The sequence below is a fragment of the Furipterus horrens genome, unplaced genomic scaffold (genome assembly GCF_987537825.1).
Source record: "Furipterus horrens unplaced genomic scaffold, mFurHor1.1.pri manual_scaffold_11, whole genome shotgun sequence".
NCBI lineage: Eukaryota > Metazoa > Chordata > Mammalia > Chiroptera > Furipteridae > Furipterus > Furipterus horrens.
Window position 1 is genome coordinate 6571515 of NW_028327181.1, and position 17121 is coordinate 6588635.

At 48.1% G+C, this 17121-nt stretch overlaps 1 long non-coding RNA gene across 1 annotated transcript; it reads right to left on the reverse strand.

Moving 5' to 3' along the window:
* Positions 1–3062: 3062 nt before the first annotated feature.
* Positions 3063–16191, reverse strand: LOC149996853 (uncharacterized). Its single transcript, XR_016513933.1, has 3 exons — positions 15988–16191; positions 12046–12106; positions 3063–3188 (listed from the first exon to the last, which is right to left on the reverse strand). It is a non-coding gene; the product is annotated as an uncharacterized LOC149996853 (long non-coding RNA).
* Positions 16192–17121: the final 930 nt, after the last annotated feature.

Genomic DNA, 17121 nt, shown 5'->3' on the forward strand with positions numbered 1-17121 from the left:
GGGATGACCCTTCTTTGCCCCCTTCTGTCTTCCTCAACTACCCTCCCTGCCTCCACCTTGGCAGTAAGACTAGAGGTCAGAAGACTTGCCTCTGAGTCAAAGCTTTGAACTTGAGTGTAGTTAAGGCCAACTCCCCGGGGCCTGCGTGAGAATCCAGGAAGCTTTAAAAATGGCGTTTCAGAGAAATCAAAGAAAAACCATGAGGGCGATTCATCTCGACTAGAACCGTCCACTTGGGCACTGCTGACATTCTGGGCCAGAGGACTCTCTGGGGTGGGGGCTGTCCTGCGCTCTGTAGGCTGTGGAGCAGCATCCCGGGCCCGGGCCCACTAGCTGCACCCCAGCTGTGAGCCAAAAACGTCTCCAGACGTTGCCCGAAGTCCCCTGGGGAGCATAAAATCACCCCCTGTTGAAAAGCATTGATCTATAACTACACAGAACAACATGGGTGAATCTCACACACTTAATTTTGAGTGAAAGAAGCCAGATACTAAGTATGGATGCTGTGTGGTTTCATTTATATAAGATATAAAAAACGAGCAGAGGGAAGGAGGAGAGGGGTTGCCCTTCTGGGCGCGGGGGCAGACGGTGACGGGAAGGGGACACCCTGTGGATGCCTGTTTCTCATCTGGATGCCGAGGACACATATATGACACGTCTGTGCTCCCCTCTGTGTATGTTACATCTGAATCACAAGTGGTGTGTGTGTTGAGGGGGAAACACATATGAAACGAACACATTTGGAGAATCAGAGAGGACTGTCTTAAAAAAAAAATCCAAATGGCACAGGTTCCATCTGCTTCCCACACCGCAGAGTGGACGGTTTATGAGCAGCTTCACTTAAATGATTCTTCTAGAATCCCTCCAGCTGTTTCTGAAGCTGCAGGAACAATAATTCTATCAAGCAGTGATCTGATTGAGAAGAACACGCCGGCCTACGCACACGCACGCACACACACACACGCCCCAGATACACACACACACACACACACGCCCCGGACGGAGATGTTACCGGGCCTGTGTTGAGTTGAATTTCCTGCCTTTGTGTTCCCTGAGCAGCCGCACAGAGGAGGCCATGCTGCAAGCTGACATTTGAAATGGACCCATAGGCCAGGTTGAGACTTCTGAAAAGAAATGGCCTTTTTAATCTTTTGGAGGGAAAAAAAAAAAAAGAAACTCCATGGGTGACAATCATAACTTGCCTCTTTTCACCTGTTTAAGGGAAAGGCTCAGCCTTGCACCTCTTTCCTGAATTATAATCCCCCCCATCAGCCTCATTTCTGTTCAGGGGACCTTGGGTTATTATTTTCCTGATGATTATGTCTGGCTTAACAGAAATACAGCTGCCCAGAATGCCCAAAGCCAAATCTAAAGCTATAGGCATTCTATATTTTATGTACCATCCCTCTTTTGGGGGAATCCAGGGAAGGTTCTAGAAGCAAGCAGGCCTCCTCAGGCATCAACATTTGGGCCAAGCTGCGTGGACGCTGCTGCAGCCTCCCCAGCTGGCCAGCAGTTACAAAGTGGGGCACATCTGTTCTTGACTATTAGCATGGAGCAGCGGAGGGGTGGGGGGGGGGAGGCAAAAACCCCAAACACTAGGCTTGATCGCACCACAACTGCCTCTAAGTCGGAGTCCCGGAGAAGGGCTTCATTACAGAGCAGAGACGGTGTCAACATGGCCCTCTTCGCCACCTCCTCTGCCGCCCTCCTCCCCCGCCTTTCCTCTTTCTTTCTGCATAAGTCTCCAGCTTCTCGCCCGTCTTGAGATTTATGATCTGTTTTGCATGCCGAACACCCTAAGATTGTATTTGAGTGATAAAGAGCTGAGCAGTCTTCAGCTGGCCTATTGGTTGGAACAGAGAGCATCACGTCTAATAAATATAGTACATTTCGCAGTCCTTTCGTGCACATGAAGTGATAAACGCCCCCACGCCAGCAGCAAGTGCATGGCAGCCTCTGAAAAACAGGGCGGCAAGCCAGAGGCAGCACCCAGTCACATGCGTGGTGAGGCATCACACACATGATGCGTTGGCACCCTCATGCCAAAGACCCACAGGCGGGCAGAGGCATGTTCATATAGAGGCAGGCCCAGACTAATGTAGGAGACTGGAGGCAGCCACACAACTGCTTCCGGCATAGCCCGCGGTGGGGGTCCGCGCCCCGCAAAGCCTGCCCCGCCCCGCGGTCCCTCCGGAAGGTTTAAATGAATCAGTTCAGAGGGATCCCTTTAACTCCCTCTCCTCGCTTAGGTTTTCCTTGCAATACAAATGTCTTCCGAAACACAGACCTGGGCCCACAAACGGCGCTCCATTCCGCTTTCTTCGTCAGACCTGCGGGCCCACAGTGGGACTGAAATCCTCAGAGGTGATATCCCACCGGACCCTTGGCATGAGCCCAGCCCGAGACCACGTGGGTGCGGCCGTGTGTGCCTTCACCGCCCCTCCAGTACCCTTGCCGAGGGACACTTGGCATTGCCAAAGGGTTACCGCAGACCCTCACAAAGTGAGTGCCGCGACCCATGACCCAATGGCACGTGAGGGATCAGACCCTTGACAGCCAGGGCGGAGAATTACATGGGGTCTCCGGGACAGACAAAACAAAAACCAGCCCCCAGCCGCCCCCACTCCCCCATTCTTTTCTTCTTTTCTTTGAGATCTAATTACAGATGTCTTGACATTCCTGCTGCCTGGAGTTTCCTTAAAAGATTTGCCAAGAAGAGACATTTGGAAACTGTGTTTTAGGTATAATCCTGTCTGGGAGTCACTGCTGCTTGCTCTGTCGTTAGATGACAGAGGACTTAATTACAGCGAGCACCATGTACACTTTGGAAAGCTGGATGCTCGAGCCGCATAATATATCCCATGCTGACAATGGCCTTTTGGCAAAACTCGCGTCTCTGATCTCACGTTAATTACTACACAAATATACTTATTGTGGGCACGGAGTTTATGTGGCGGAGTCCTTTTGACACACGTTCACAATAAAAACACATTTTTTCCCCCTTCCCCTGACCCTAAGGGGGAAAAAAAAAGAGATGTATATGTTTCAAGATGCTGTTTTAATGGCATGAAAACTGTGTGCTGAGTGTTCACTCTGCTTTTGTCCTCTTTCTTTCCTCCTTTTATTAAAAAAGCCTTTGAAATCAGGCGTGGCTTGTAATTCCTTTCTTTACTTTTGCTTTTATGCTGAGAGAGAAAAAGAGAGAGAGAGAGAGAGATTAGATTAGATTAGATTAAAGAGCTAGGGACACCTCGTGAAATACATTCCATCTAAAGGCAATTTGGTTGAGAGGGTTGATTCTTACGTGCGTGCGTGTACATGTGTGTTGATGTGTGTTTCTTGTGGCTTCCTGATGGCCTTTTTACAAATCTAGGTTCTGGTTTCCAGGAATGCTTTTCCCCTTTAGAAGTCTGCAGCCTTTGACTGTGGCCGGACTTCTCAGGGTCTGTGGCATTTTGGGGGGGGGAACATGGGTAGTAAATCTTATTGATTCTTCCCTTTAGCTTCTTGCAACTTCTCAAAACTTTTCCCTGAAGAAGCAGCGGTTTCCTCACAGACTGCAGATAAAAGGGTTGGTTTCAAAGACCCTGTCCCCGCCACCCCACCAGGCTCCCCGCTTTGATGATGTCACAGCAGTAACCAAGGCAACACAGTATGACATCACAGCTGAAAGGCTACTGACCTTGGCCTGGGTTTCAAAGGGAAAGAGGCTCATAAACTTCTAAAGCAGGCAGGAGATAAATATCCTTAGTCATAAAAGAACAAACAAAGTTTGGGTTGGGAGGGGGCTGGAAAAAAAAAACAAAACAGGATTTTTTTTTTTTCTAGAAAGACAGTAAAATGCTCTGCCAAGTTTTCCAGGAAGTGCCAGTGGCCATTTTGATGATGTGAACTAGACTTTAAAACAGAAAGAGGAAAAATGAATGTGGAGGAGGGTCATTTACAATATTAGAGCTAACCAGGTGAAGCCCCCCCAAACCATAATCTGTAAAGTGAATCAGAGCGGAATAAAACAAGAAGCAAACAGGGGGAGTTAGCTGCCAGGAGAAAGAGGGACGTTTTGGGAAGGTCCTTATCCCAAAGGGAAAGTGATCCACGCAGCGTGGATCCTGGAACAGAAAGATGGGTGCAGTTGCAATAAAATCTGGAGTTTAAAATTGTTTTAATTTTTCTCTGGCTGGGTAACTCAGTTGGTTAGAATGTTGTCCCAATACACGAAGGTTGCAGGTTCGATTCCTGGGGGGCACATACAAGAAGCAACCAATGAATGCATGAATAAGTAGAACAACAAGTTGAAGTTTCTCTCTCTCTCTTTCTCTCCCCCTTTCCCTATTTTAAAATTTTATTTATTGATTTGAGAGAGAGAGACAGAAAAGGAGAGGGAGAGACACACACACAGAGGCAGAGAGAAACAAACTGAAGTCTAGCCCATCGTAATGAACCAATGTGGGTTTCTTGGTTTTTGGTAATATCCGTGGTAATGCAAGATGATAACATGAGAGGAAACTGGGTGAAGGGTAGGTGGTAATTCTTATACTATTTTGGCAACTTTTCTGTCAATCTAAAATTATTCAAAGATAAAAAATTTACTTATTTATTTTAAAAGAAGGTGGGGCATTGTGCTTCAGCGTCTTTCATTTTTTGGTCTGGAAATTGTGCTCATTCCTGGAGGATTCATGGCCCCGGTGCCCGCACCCCGCAGTTCCTGGGGTGTGGTGAGCATACAGCAGGGAGGCGGCTGGCTGATCCCCAGGAACGAGGTAGAGGCCAGAGTTGCCTCTGAGCAACTTAAGGAAAGGAGAGAAAGTCTCCTGGGCCATCCAAAGTTGTTCTTGTCCACAGAGCCTGCCATGGTCACCTGGCCCTAATTTCACCAGAATGGTTCTTTCTCTTGACATCCTCAGGGTGGATTCATTGTATAGTGTGACGACCTGATCCTCAGAGGCCAAGAGGGGCGGGGGAACAGCATTGAACTGGGAGGGAAGAGACGCTGTCTCTGCTTTCACATGAACTTGTACGTGATGTTGGGAAAGCCGGTGCTTTCTCTGGGCCTCATTTCCTCGCCTGCCAAATGGGCATGTTGGATCCCATGTGCAGATAGACTTCATGTCAGGTGATGGTTTGGATCAGCTGGTAGAGACTGGCAGGGTCCCAGTGCTGAGCCTGGGAGCAGTGAGGAGTGCTGTGGTCTGTTAGTAATGTCTGCCATGGACACGGGCGGGGAAAGTGGCGGCGTGTTGGCTGTTCTAGGCCGCTGCACACTTGGGCCCAGCCTGTCTGGGATAGTCTGTCTGCCAGTCCCCATAGACTCTTTTGTCTCCACCGACATCTGTGTGGCAGAGCAGGCAGAGCACAGACCCTGGGGCCAGGCAGTAGTGGCTTCTAATCCTGATTTTCTTCTGTGCACTGGAGGTTCTGTGGCCCATGACATTGGCCAAATATGAACCACAGGATGCCAACCCCTGTGCATACCCCCTGCCCCTGGAGGAGACAAACAAGTCAACGAGCAACAAAAATGCACTTTGCCAAGCGCTGTGATGACAGGAAGAGTAATCTTGGAGTACTGAGTAGGATAATGTGTCTCCCACCCAAGGGGCAGGCAAAGGAGTCTTCCTGGAGGAAGTGACATCTCAGCTGAATTCTGAAGGAGGATTAGATATTATCCTGGGAAGAGAGCAGGGAGAGATGGAGTCTGGCTGGGCTCAGGTCACTTGGTGCCTGGTTGGCTTTGGGGAGAAATTTAGGCTTTATTCCGAGGGTAATGGGGAGCCACTGAGGAATTTTGTGCAAGGCAATTTTATTAGCAAAAAAAAAAAAAAATATTGCATGTGCCCTGACTGGTGTGGCTCTGTTGGTTGAGCATCATTTTATGAAGTGAAAGGTCACTGGTTCAGTTCCTGGTCAGAGCACATGCCTGTGTTGCGGTTTCATCCCAATCGGAGAGCATTAGAGAGGCGATTGATCAATGTTTCTCTCTCACATCAGTGTTTTTCTCCTTCTCTTTCTCCCTTCCTTCCCCTCTTTCTAAAAATAAATAAAATAAAAACTATTTAAAAAAAAGCTTAAGCCCTGGCTGGTGTGGCTCAGTGAACTGAGCACCAGCTTGTGAACCAAAGGGTCGCTGGTTCGATTCCCAGTCAGGGCACAGGCCTGGGTTGTGAGCCGGGTCCCCCGTTGGGGCCGTGCAAGAGGCAACCACACATGAGTGTTTCTTTCCCTTCCTCTCTCCCTCCCATTCCCTCTCTCTAAAAATAAATGAAATCTTTTTTAAAAAAGTTTATAAAAAGGTCTTTCTGGCTTCTGAGATAGATTTGGGGTGGAGGCAAGATTGGGGGCCATTTTTAGAATCCAATTAAGAAATGACGATGGCTTGTACTGGAAGATGGAGCAGAGGGAGGCAGGTCATTGAGTGATGGGAAGCAGGTTGATTGGATGCAGGGGGCTCTAGCTCCTTCATCCCTGAGCCTCAGTTTCCTCATTTGCACGACAGGCATCGTGAGGTTTAAAAGAGATAATGCTGTGCAATGATTAGCATGGTTCCCGGTACGCTGAAGGGACTCCGTTTCCATGGCTTCTCCAGCGTCTGGTGATTCAGCCAGGAACTAACAGACCCATTTTAAAAAACGGTAGAAGCAAGTCCCAGAGATTGGTACTGCGTTGTCAAGCGTCACACAGCAAGTTAGTGGCAGATGTGAGATTTGAATCCAGCATCTCCATGGCTTGCAGTCAAGTGTTCTCTCCCTTCTTCTCCAACCAGCTGGCCCCTGGGGGCTTCCGTTGGCACTGAATTCTTCGTCGTCAGTGGAAAATAAGGTCCATTTACTGGGTTGAATTGAGTCCCTTAAAAGATGTCTTCTAGCCTCAACCCAGATACCTGGGAATGTGACCTTATTTGGAAATGGGGTCTTTGCAGGTGCACGCGAGTTTAGATGCACCGTGCACTGTCCCTGGACCCGAGGTCTAGGAGCAGGTTTGGAAAGGGGGGTGGGGGTGGGGCTGGACAAGAGGAGAGAGAGCCTGGGAGCCCCGGGGTGGTGTCGCAGGTGCTCTCAGAGTCACTGTGGCCGGTGACATGGTTTCCCGAGTACATGTGTCAGCTGTCAGTAACGTCCGGCTGCAAGTCCTCCGAGGGGAGAGGTCCGTGGAGTGTTTATCTGCAATGGCGTCCTGCCCCTCGCTCACTGGAGCATGAGGCAGAAAAGATACAACAGCAATGCCATCCTAGTCACAACCTGCTGCGCGTCCCCCGCTGGACCACGTTATGTTCACTTCCGTCCTGGAGGGCTCTCCTTCCTCTCGCCAGCCTGGACTCCTACTTCCCCAGTACCAGTTTTGCCCTCTTTTCAGAAAAGTCCACTTTACTGTGGTATGAAATAAAACGCACCCATTGCAAAAGCCTGCCGTTCAGCGAGTTCGGATACATGTTTGCATCTGTACAACGGCCAACACAGTCGAGATGGAGAGCATGCTGTTTGCCTCCCACGTTTCTGTCAGTTGCTTCTCGGTCACCTGCCCACCTCCCCCCACACATTCCAGCCCAGACGACCTGCTTTTGCAGACGAACGTCATCATTTCTGGAGTTTCACATTCACGGCATCATCCAGTGGGAACGCTTCAGTGTCTGGCCTCTTCCGCTCAGCACTGTGTTTCTGAGACCCGTCCGTGTGGCTGCATGGATTAGTGGTTTGTTTCTTTTTATCAATGAGCAGCGTTCTGTTACATGGAAGCACTACATTACCTCCAGTCACCAATGGATGGACATGTAGGTTTGATCCAGGCTTTGCCTCTTGTGAATAATGCTGAAAGGAACATTCTAGCGTAAGTCTTTCATGGACATATGATTTTTTTTTTCTTGTGGACTTGCTGAGAAGTGTGTTTGACTTCTTAACCTAATGTAAAAAAAAAATAAGATAAATCTAAACCTAAGAGCTAAAACTATATAATGACGCTAGTACATCTTTGTGACCTTAGACCAGGCAAAGATTTCTTTCTTAGGGCACAAAAAGCTGAAAGCGTAAAATAAAAATAAATGATAAATTGGGCTTTATCAAGATTTAAAACTTCTGCTCTTTGAAGGAGCCTGTTAAGAAAATGAAAAGGCAAGCCACAGTCTGGGAGAAAATATCTGTAAATCATTTATCTGACAAAGGACATGTATCCAGAATATTAAAAGAAGTCCTATAACTGAATGATAAGACAAATGGGCCAATTTTAAAAGGAGCAGAAGATCTTCACAGACACTTCACAGAAGAGGGTATGTGGATAGTCTAAGGCACATCAAAAGAGCGCTCAACACTGTTTGTCATCAGGAAAATAAAACCTAACGCTGTGGTGCGACACCGCTGTGTACCTCACAGTGGCGACCATAAAAAGACCGAGCCTTCCAAGTATTGACGAGGCTCGGGGCCACTGGGGTGTCTATCGGCTGCCGGTGGGAATAGAAAAGGGGACAGCCGCTTTGGAAGAGTCTGACTGTTTCCTCAAACAGTATGCTTTTGTAAAAAAAAGATGGGGAAAAGTTTTTGCAATCCACCCGTGGCTTCTCACGGGTCTGAAATAAAATCTAAACTCCGTGCGGTGGCCTACAGAGCCCTCTGTGCTCCGGCTTCTGCTGTTCTCCTACCTCATCCCACAGTCCTCTCCCTTTCAAGCACACTGACCTTTGCTCTGACCTTGAAGCACGGCAAGCTCTCCGTGGATCCCTCTGTCTGGGGGCTCTTCCTCTAGCCCTTCTCATGGTGGCCTCCAAGAGCAAGTCTCTCCTGCAATGAATGCCCTTTCCTTTGCTGACCATCCTATCAAAACGCAGTGCCCCGCCACTTCCCAGGCTTTTACCCCATTTGCGTTGCCTCTGAAGTTCTCTGTATTCGCTCACCATTTGGCTTCCCTTCCCCACTCTTCCAATGAGAAAGACAGCTCCGGGGATGGCAGGGATTTCGTTTCTCTGTTCAACCCCGTGCCCCGTAGCAGAGTTCCTGACACATAGTAGGACCTTCATAAACACTGGGTCCCTCAGTGTCTCCCACAGGGATACGGGAAATGCTGCTCACTGACGGCAGTACTGAGATGTGAGCCCAGCTCTCTCTGACTCTTTTTTCAAAGCTCTTAAGTCAAGATGGGGCAAAATTCCTGGACAGCATGACGCGGGTTGCAACCTCAGGAATCTAGACTCTGACGGTAAGTCCCAGGAGGGGACTTCCATCCAGGCAGGAAAAGAGCCAGGTAACCTTCCAGAATGAAAGCAGCCTGAGTGGGAGCCAGGCTGTGCTGCTCTGGGGCCAAAAGGGGTTCACCTGGGCCTTCAGACATTCCCCCGTCCCCATCTGAAACCAGCAAGAGAAACAGTGACTTTGTTGATGTCCTTGTCTGTGTTTCCTAAGGAGGGGAAACATCCTAAGGAGGCTGCAGGACTGAGGCAGGGATGGGGCCAAGGGGGCTGCTGCTTCCGTGTTGAGTTGTAATTGTCAGGATCTGAGCTAGACCCAGGGGCGCCTCCAGTCCAGTTCACTATTGCACAGGTGGGGAAACTGAGGCCTGGGGTGGAGGTGCAGAGGCATGCGCAAGCCAGGCATGGGCCCCAGGGTTTTGCAGGGCAGGATTTAACTGGATTGGGGTACAGTATTTTGGAGCAAAGACCTTTGTCAAGGTGTGGAGGCAGAAAAGCAGGCACTGCGTGGGTCATTGAGAGCTTGGGGTCAGCCAGACCGAAGTTCAGATTTGGCTGTGACATTGACTAGCTTGTGTCTGTGGGTAAAGACTTGTCCTTCTCTGAGCCTTAGTGTCCTCCTCTGTGAAACGGGGATGATGATGTTAACAGGTGTTTTATGGGGTTCTTTAATTCATGACACGAGGAAATACACATCAGTCAGCCCAGTGTCTAGCGCTTGGCGAGTGCTTAATAAATGGGGCTAATTATGATGATTATGATTGTGGTCACACCTTCTGGGAGAGGAATCAGGGTTGGAAAAGGAACGGAATGATAGACAACGCCAGTTACCTGTTGGTAGCCTGGAAGTCTCCAGAAGCCTGAAGATCCCCCACCTAGAGGCTCTCCTATGACCTGAGCATTCCAGAATGTTTTCTGGGTCCCGGGTTATGAAATTTTGGGGTGGACAGAGGAAAGTTAAGTCACCACCAAGACGCTCTTGGAGAGGGGAGAACCGGGTGTGTTCAGAATCAGTTCTGTTCGCCCCTTTCCTAACTGAGACTTTCAGATCTGGGAAAACGGGGAGGCGGGTCCTGCTGCGGCCGGACTGTGGAGGTGGCGGCGTGAAGCGGGGTGTGTACGAGCCCCAGGCATGGCGCTCGGGGTCCCGGAGCAGAGGAAGCACCTGGACGGCCCCGGCCAGCGCTCTGAGTCTGCCGGAGCAGTTGGAGTCTCTGAAGCTGCCCTCTTGGCTCCAGAAGAGAGAGATTCCTAGACATTTTAAGCGCCCTGGACATGCCTGAACTTGCAGGTGCCATTTTGAACCCGAGAGGCCCTTGACTTCAAGGAAGGAGTTCAGGGAAAAATGAGTTTGAGCAACTTGCAATCCTATCTAGACCCCTGCAGATCCCCAGCCGAAGGAGGGGAGCAGGAATCCTGTGTCTGCAGACCTCGCCCACCCTTTATCTTGTCTGCTGGTCACAATAGGCCAGAGAGGTGACAATGGCCCTGAGATCCTGGGGAGGGATCTGAGGCTGACCTCAAAGAGCTTCCACAGGACTGGAGGGACTGAGGATGAGGATTACAGCCGCCTTGGCCAGCCATCTGGCCAGGGGGAAGGACAGGTCCTGGCTATTCATTCCGAAGAGAGAGCGGGGTCAGAGATAGTGAAGGCGTTTTCTGGCTTCCGGCAAGTCTCCCAAGACGCTAAGTGAAACCAAGAAGGTCCCGCTCACAGAAGATAATGGGGAAGGAAGACAGAAGCTAAGGTGCTGAGTTTCCGCTGGGTGCGCAGGACTGATGATTTCCATTTAACAGATAAGAACCTGGAGCCTCACAGCAGAGAAACATCTTGCTCTAGGCCACCCAGCTGTTAGGATAAGAAAGCAGGGGTAGGCTCCTTGGAGTCTGCAGTGATACTTCCTCCTTCCATCCCGATGTTCACTAACTCGTATTTAGCAGCTATTATGTGGTTATATTGGGGGGGGTGGCGCTCCCCCGACCCCTCTGACCTCCTGCTTGTATCTCTCAGCTACTCTGACCCCTCTTCTCTGGGTTTCAGCCTCCACCTTCTTCCCTCCTTTGAATCCACCCTGCTCTTGCAGGTCTTCCCAGCCTTTTGTTCCTCCCCAGCTCCTGCTTATCTGTCAGATTTGCACACCCAAGGAAGTCCTCCCTGACCCCCCCAAAAATTCAGATTCCTACTCTCACGCCCTTCACAAGCCCTGAAACTTATCTCAGGGGAACAGACTTCTGGGATTCTTTCATTAACGTCTGTGGACCACACCAGAAGACTTTAAGCCCCATGAAAGTAGAGAGCCCATCTGCCACGTCCATGGCTGGGTCCAGCTATTGGTGGAAGGGTAGGGATGTTTTCAGGAAGACCCCAGGCCACGCAGAAATGGATCAAGAAACACACAGGCGTGGAGGAAGGTAGGAGAACCCCAAGAGGTCAGTAACCCCCAAAGATGCTCCAGAAAGAGGTCTTTTTATGCCTCCCGTCCTAGCTACTCAGATCCCAGGCAAAGGTGAAGGGCCAGACATTCTCCAGGGCTCCCATTACCCAGCCAATATGTATTTTGTATGCCATGTGTTTATGTTTTTCCCTTTGAAGACTGCCTGGGAAAGGCTAACAGTCATGGAAGTAACAAACACTTGTCTTCTCTTCTCTTGCCAAAAGCAATCTTTAATCACCCCACCAAGTAATGGGCTCAGAATAGCATAATGGAAACAAAGCACTTAAAATATTTTCTTGGGTGGATAAACACAGCCGAGGGGGAAAGAAATCTTACACGCCCAGCCCTATCCTTTTCACCGTATACACAGCGAGGAGCCAGGGGAGGAAGAGAAGAAACCCTTTTCAAACAAACAGGTAAATGTAAACAACCAGAACATACCTATTAGTATGGTGAGTTAGCCATCCTGAGGACCATGTCTTAATAGTTGCTGGATTTGCCCCTTAAAAAAAAAAAAAAGAAAGAAAACAAAAGAAAACCTGTCACCAAGTGACAAAATGTAAGCCTGACATAACTAACCAGTGGATGGGGGAGATTCTCAGAGTCTTTCTCAAATCTCTTTAGGTGCGGGGATGATGGGAGACAGGGATGGGTGGTAGGGTGAATGTTTTCCTTGTGTTCAGAGGATGGGAATCTTTGCTGGCATCCACTTTGGTGAAAACCAAAGCCAGGAAGAAAGTGGCAAAGGTCTGTGTTATAAAATCCAACATGCAGGCTCCCAGTGGGATGTCAAGTTTAGTATTAGAGAAAACAAATGTTCATACTGTCATGATAGACTCTTGAAATAACCATCTCCTCCAAGCAGTCTTCCTGGATTTCCTCACTTGAAATCCATTTTTCTCTACCACGAGACAAATACAGCAAGACCCGGGAGGCTTCTAAAATTTAAGAACTGTTTTATATTGGCTTTGTTACTTGTTCTCTCTGGTCTTTGATTGTCTTATCCGTAATGGGGAGAAAAAAAAAAAATGCCGCCTTTGTGAGTATCCTTGGCTATAGAATTAAGTAGTCTGTGGTCAGTTCCTTAATGCAGAACACTTAATCCAGTCTGCCTAGAAGTCAGAATTACCCAAGTACATCTCAGCGTCCCCCCGAAGTGTGAGGTAGCAGGGGACAGAAAAGCGGGCACGGATCTATTATCTTTTTCCTGGATTGGTGTGTCTCAGTCACTGTTTTAGATCCCCTTCTGCATGTTGTATAATAATCTCCGGTTTTCAGATGGATCAGCTAAGGTTCAGAGTGTTCAAGTCAGCTGGTCAAGGTCAAACAGTAAGTGGCTGAGGCAGGGAACATAGCACACTTCCCACCTCCTTGTCCTCTAGTGCCTGGTACAAATGCCTGGCACATGGTAGGTGCTCAATATCCATATGTGACATCAGTTGAAGTGCCCCTCATTTCCTGAATACCCATTCACTGACAGGTCATCTGTGAATAGTTAATCATGGAGAAAAGTAACATTTTTGAGCACTTGGAAGAGTATTGTTAAGGTCAATTGATACAGCCTGTGTTTAAGGGGAAACGCAGAAGAAAGATGTTTGATGGTGGGGGGTTCAAAGTCATCTTTGCAACTAAAAGGCCATTTATCATGAAGTAGAGGAGCTGATCAGTTGGGAACCTAGTAGTGCTCGTCACCCCATTTGACCCGGACACCAGGTGTCATTGGAAGTTCGATCATTGAAAGTCTGATGACCCCAGATGCACTAGCATGTGGGTGTATATGTCTGCAGTTAAGGTAGCCCTGGTGACCAATGACAGGGTTTTCCCCTATCTGTCTCCTTCTAGACCTTCCCTGCCCTGTGGCGAGGTGTAAAGATTCTGGGTTTTGGAGCCAAAAGAACCAGGGTTGGACTGGGTGTGATTCTTGCAGTCCAGACCTTCTTCTTTGGATAAATCACTTAATCTTTTTCAATTGTAAAGTGGCAATAGGGTCCTGACTGGTGTGGCTCAGTAGGTTGGGCATTGTCCCGCAAAGCGAAAGGTTGCAGGTTCGATTCCCAGTCAGGGCACATGCCTGGGCTGTGGGCCGGGTCCCTGGTTGGGGGCACGTGAGAGGCAGCCACCAATCAGTGTTTCTCTCCCTCTCTTTCTCCCTCCCTTCCCCTCTCTAAAAGTAAATAAATAAAGTCTTTTAAAAAGGAGGCAGTAGGCCTGGTGTGAGGATTAAATGAGGCAATGGACTTAGCACAACGCCAGGCCTTTACCTGGTGCTCAGGTAAGATCAGCTCTTCCTATTGGTGGCGTCAGCCCCTCACGCACTCGTTCCTGTGTTTATTAAACAAGTGTTGGTTGCGTGCTGTGCCTTCCAGGTGCCCTTCCAGGTGCTGGCAAGGCCAAGTTGGGGGAGATGGACAAGGAACAAGTAAAGACAGGTCAGCAGCGATCCAACATTCACGTATCGGAAACCATGGCATCTAAGACAGGCAAGGGGACAGAGTGACGGGAGGAAGGAAGTGCTGTTTTGCAGAGAGTAGTCAGCAGGTGACATTTGGGCAGAGACCTGAAGAAGTCAGGGACTCAGGCTTGTGAAACTCGGGGGAACAGTGTTCCAGGCAGAGGGAACAGCAAGTGCAAAGGCACTGAGGCCAGAACACGGTCGGTATGTCTGAGGAAGAGTAAGGAGTTCTCTGTGGCTGGAAATAAGTGGCTGAGAGCCTTCTCTTACCATTGAAAAGGACACCATTCAATGGTGGTGGGAGAGGAGGGTAGGGGGTGGGCTGTGGAGAAGGGCCAGGGTCCTGCAGACCTTGCAAGCGCTTTGGCTTTGCATCTGAATAAAAGGGGAAGCTATTTTGAAAAGGAGTCACAAGCCTCCCTTTCACCCCTCCCCCCAATTTTATTATGAAACAATTTTAAGCATATGCAAAATTTTTAAAAATTGTATATGGAACACCCGTATACCCACCGAGTGGATTTTACACTTAACATTTTGTTCTGTTTGCCTTATCACACATCTATTCACTTATTTATATCTCTATCCGTTCGTCAATTCGTCTTATTATTTTCTTGTATGTCAAGCTGCAGATATCAGTTACCTTATCCCCAATCCCTTCTGCATGCATAGCAATAACTAGAACTCAATATTTGTTTGAAGATTTTTTAAGTAAAAATTTACACAAGCTGAAATTCACCCATCTTAATTCTTTGAATTTTGACACATTTTGGACATACCCGTCCAGCCCAAACCCTAGCAAGATAGAGGATGTCACCATCATCATCATCATCATCATCATCATCATCACCACAGCCATCCCAGCCCTAGGCAACCAATATTCAGATTTTTTTCACCATAGATTTATTTTGCTGATTCCAGAACTTTATATAAATGGAATCATATAGTATATATACAAGGCTTAATTCCCTCGGCATAATGCATTGGAGAGTCTTTGATGCTTTAATTTTCTTTTTGATCGAGGGGTAATATTTCATTGTATGGATGTGCCACGATTTATCTTTTCTCCCACTGATGGGTACCTAGGACATTTTCTAGTTCTTGGCTGCCTTACTTTTTAAAAAGATCCCTCTGGCTGAGGGCTGGAGACTAGACTCTTGGCTAGAAAAACAGAGGCAGTAGACCAGACCAGCAGGGAGGCTACTGAAGTTTGCATACAAGGTATCTATGGTGATAGCATTATATATACATTATCTCAGCCAACAAACACCTTAGAAAACTCCCTTCCCTTAGAGACAATCCACTCGCTCCTTAAGGAAAGGCTCCGTGGGTTACTGTGCTTTTCGCTCGTGTTCAGTCACCTTACCCACTTCGGTCAAAGGGTTCCCAGATCTTCTCAGTTACAGATTTGCAAAGAGAAACCTCAGGAGTGGACTTCATCGCTAAGGGACTCTGCTGGGGGAGGGATCTCCCTTCTCCTCCAAGAGCCACATCAGATAGGAAACGACAATGGATTAAAGACTCTAAGTAGCTTGAGATCAAGAGAACATGGGTTAAGCTGAGTTTAGATGGAAAGTTCTAATAATAACAGCTCCTGGCTTTGAATACTTACTACAAGTCACACACTGTGTTCAGCACTTCCCATCTGTTTTTCCTACATAGGAGGCATGAATTAGGAACATTTCCATTCTCTAGAGAGGAGAGCGAGGATTTAAATCCATGGTGTCTGACTTCAGAGCCTGCACTAACCCCTCTGGCCATGCCAGTTTCCTCCCCATGACAAAAGGGGGATGGAATTGATATGATTGAGGAAACTGATTTTCTTCCCTTTCCAACAAAGTTGACCCCAATCCGGTCAACATGTTTTCTAACATCTCTAGAACATGCAAAAGATCACTATTCAAAATGGCCACATGAATCAAAGTGGGACTCACGGTGGGAGTGGCCAGATCTTCCTGGTTTGCCTGGGACTTGCCTCGTTTCAGCATTGAAATTCCCAGAGAAACTGGGATGGGTGGTTCTGGAGGATGATCGCTGTCCATGAGTAATGCTTCCACTGTGATGTGGATTGAGTGGCGAGCCCTTGACTGACTCCAGGCTGATGAACTCACCCACCGCGGGTGCTTTAGCTCCCTCGCTGCTCCGTCTTAGGACAATCTGACAAGATTTACTGGAGGAACCGCCTTTGCAACTTGTCGCATGCATTGGCTGGCATTTGAGGACACATTGACAGATAAGCATGCCTCTCACTAGAGGGCAGAGGACCATTTAGTGGTTCTCCAATATTAAGTATAAGTTTGGGGATCCTGAACGTGTTTTTTTTCTCTGCTCTCCATAGAACAATGTCTGCGCAGATCAGCTTAGCTTTCCTGATGCCACGGCCGTGGACTGCATTTGGGTCTCCCCTTTCTTCTTTGGTTCAGAACGTTGGCTTCCTAAATGCTCCGGGGCCTTCAAAATCTCATCCCCTTGTTATTAATTTTTTTTTTTTTTTTACATTTTTTATCCTTAAATGTTTTCAATTACAGTTTACATTCAATATTATTTTGTATTAGTATCAGCTTTACAGCAGAGTGGTTAGACAATCATATACTTTAAAAGTGCTCCCCTTTTCCCAGCATCCACCTGGCTCCATACATAGTTACCACAGTATCACTGTGTTCCCTGCGCTGTACTTTACATGCCCAGGACTGTTTGGTAAGCACCAACCTGTGCTTCTCAATCCCTTCACCTTTTTTACCCAGGCCCCCACCCCCCTCCCCTCTGGCCACCATCAGTCTGTTCTCTGTGTCTGTGAGTTTGCTTCTGTGGTGTGTGTTCATTTATATTGGTTTTTAGATTCCACATATAAGTGAAATCATATGGGATTTGTCTTTCTCTGACTGACTGATTTTACTTAGCGTCGTACCTCCCAGGTCCATTCATGTTGTCACAAATGATAACATTTCATTCCTTTTTTATGGCTGAGTAATATTCCATTGTATATCGGTACAGCAGCTTTTTAATCCACTTGTCTATCGATGGGCATTTGGGTGGCTGCCATAGCATGGCTATTGTAAATAATGTGT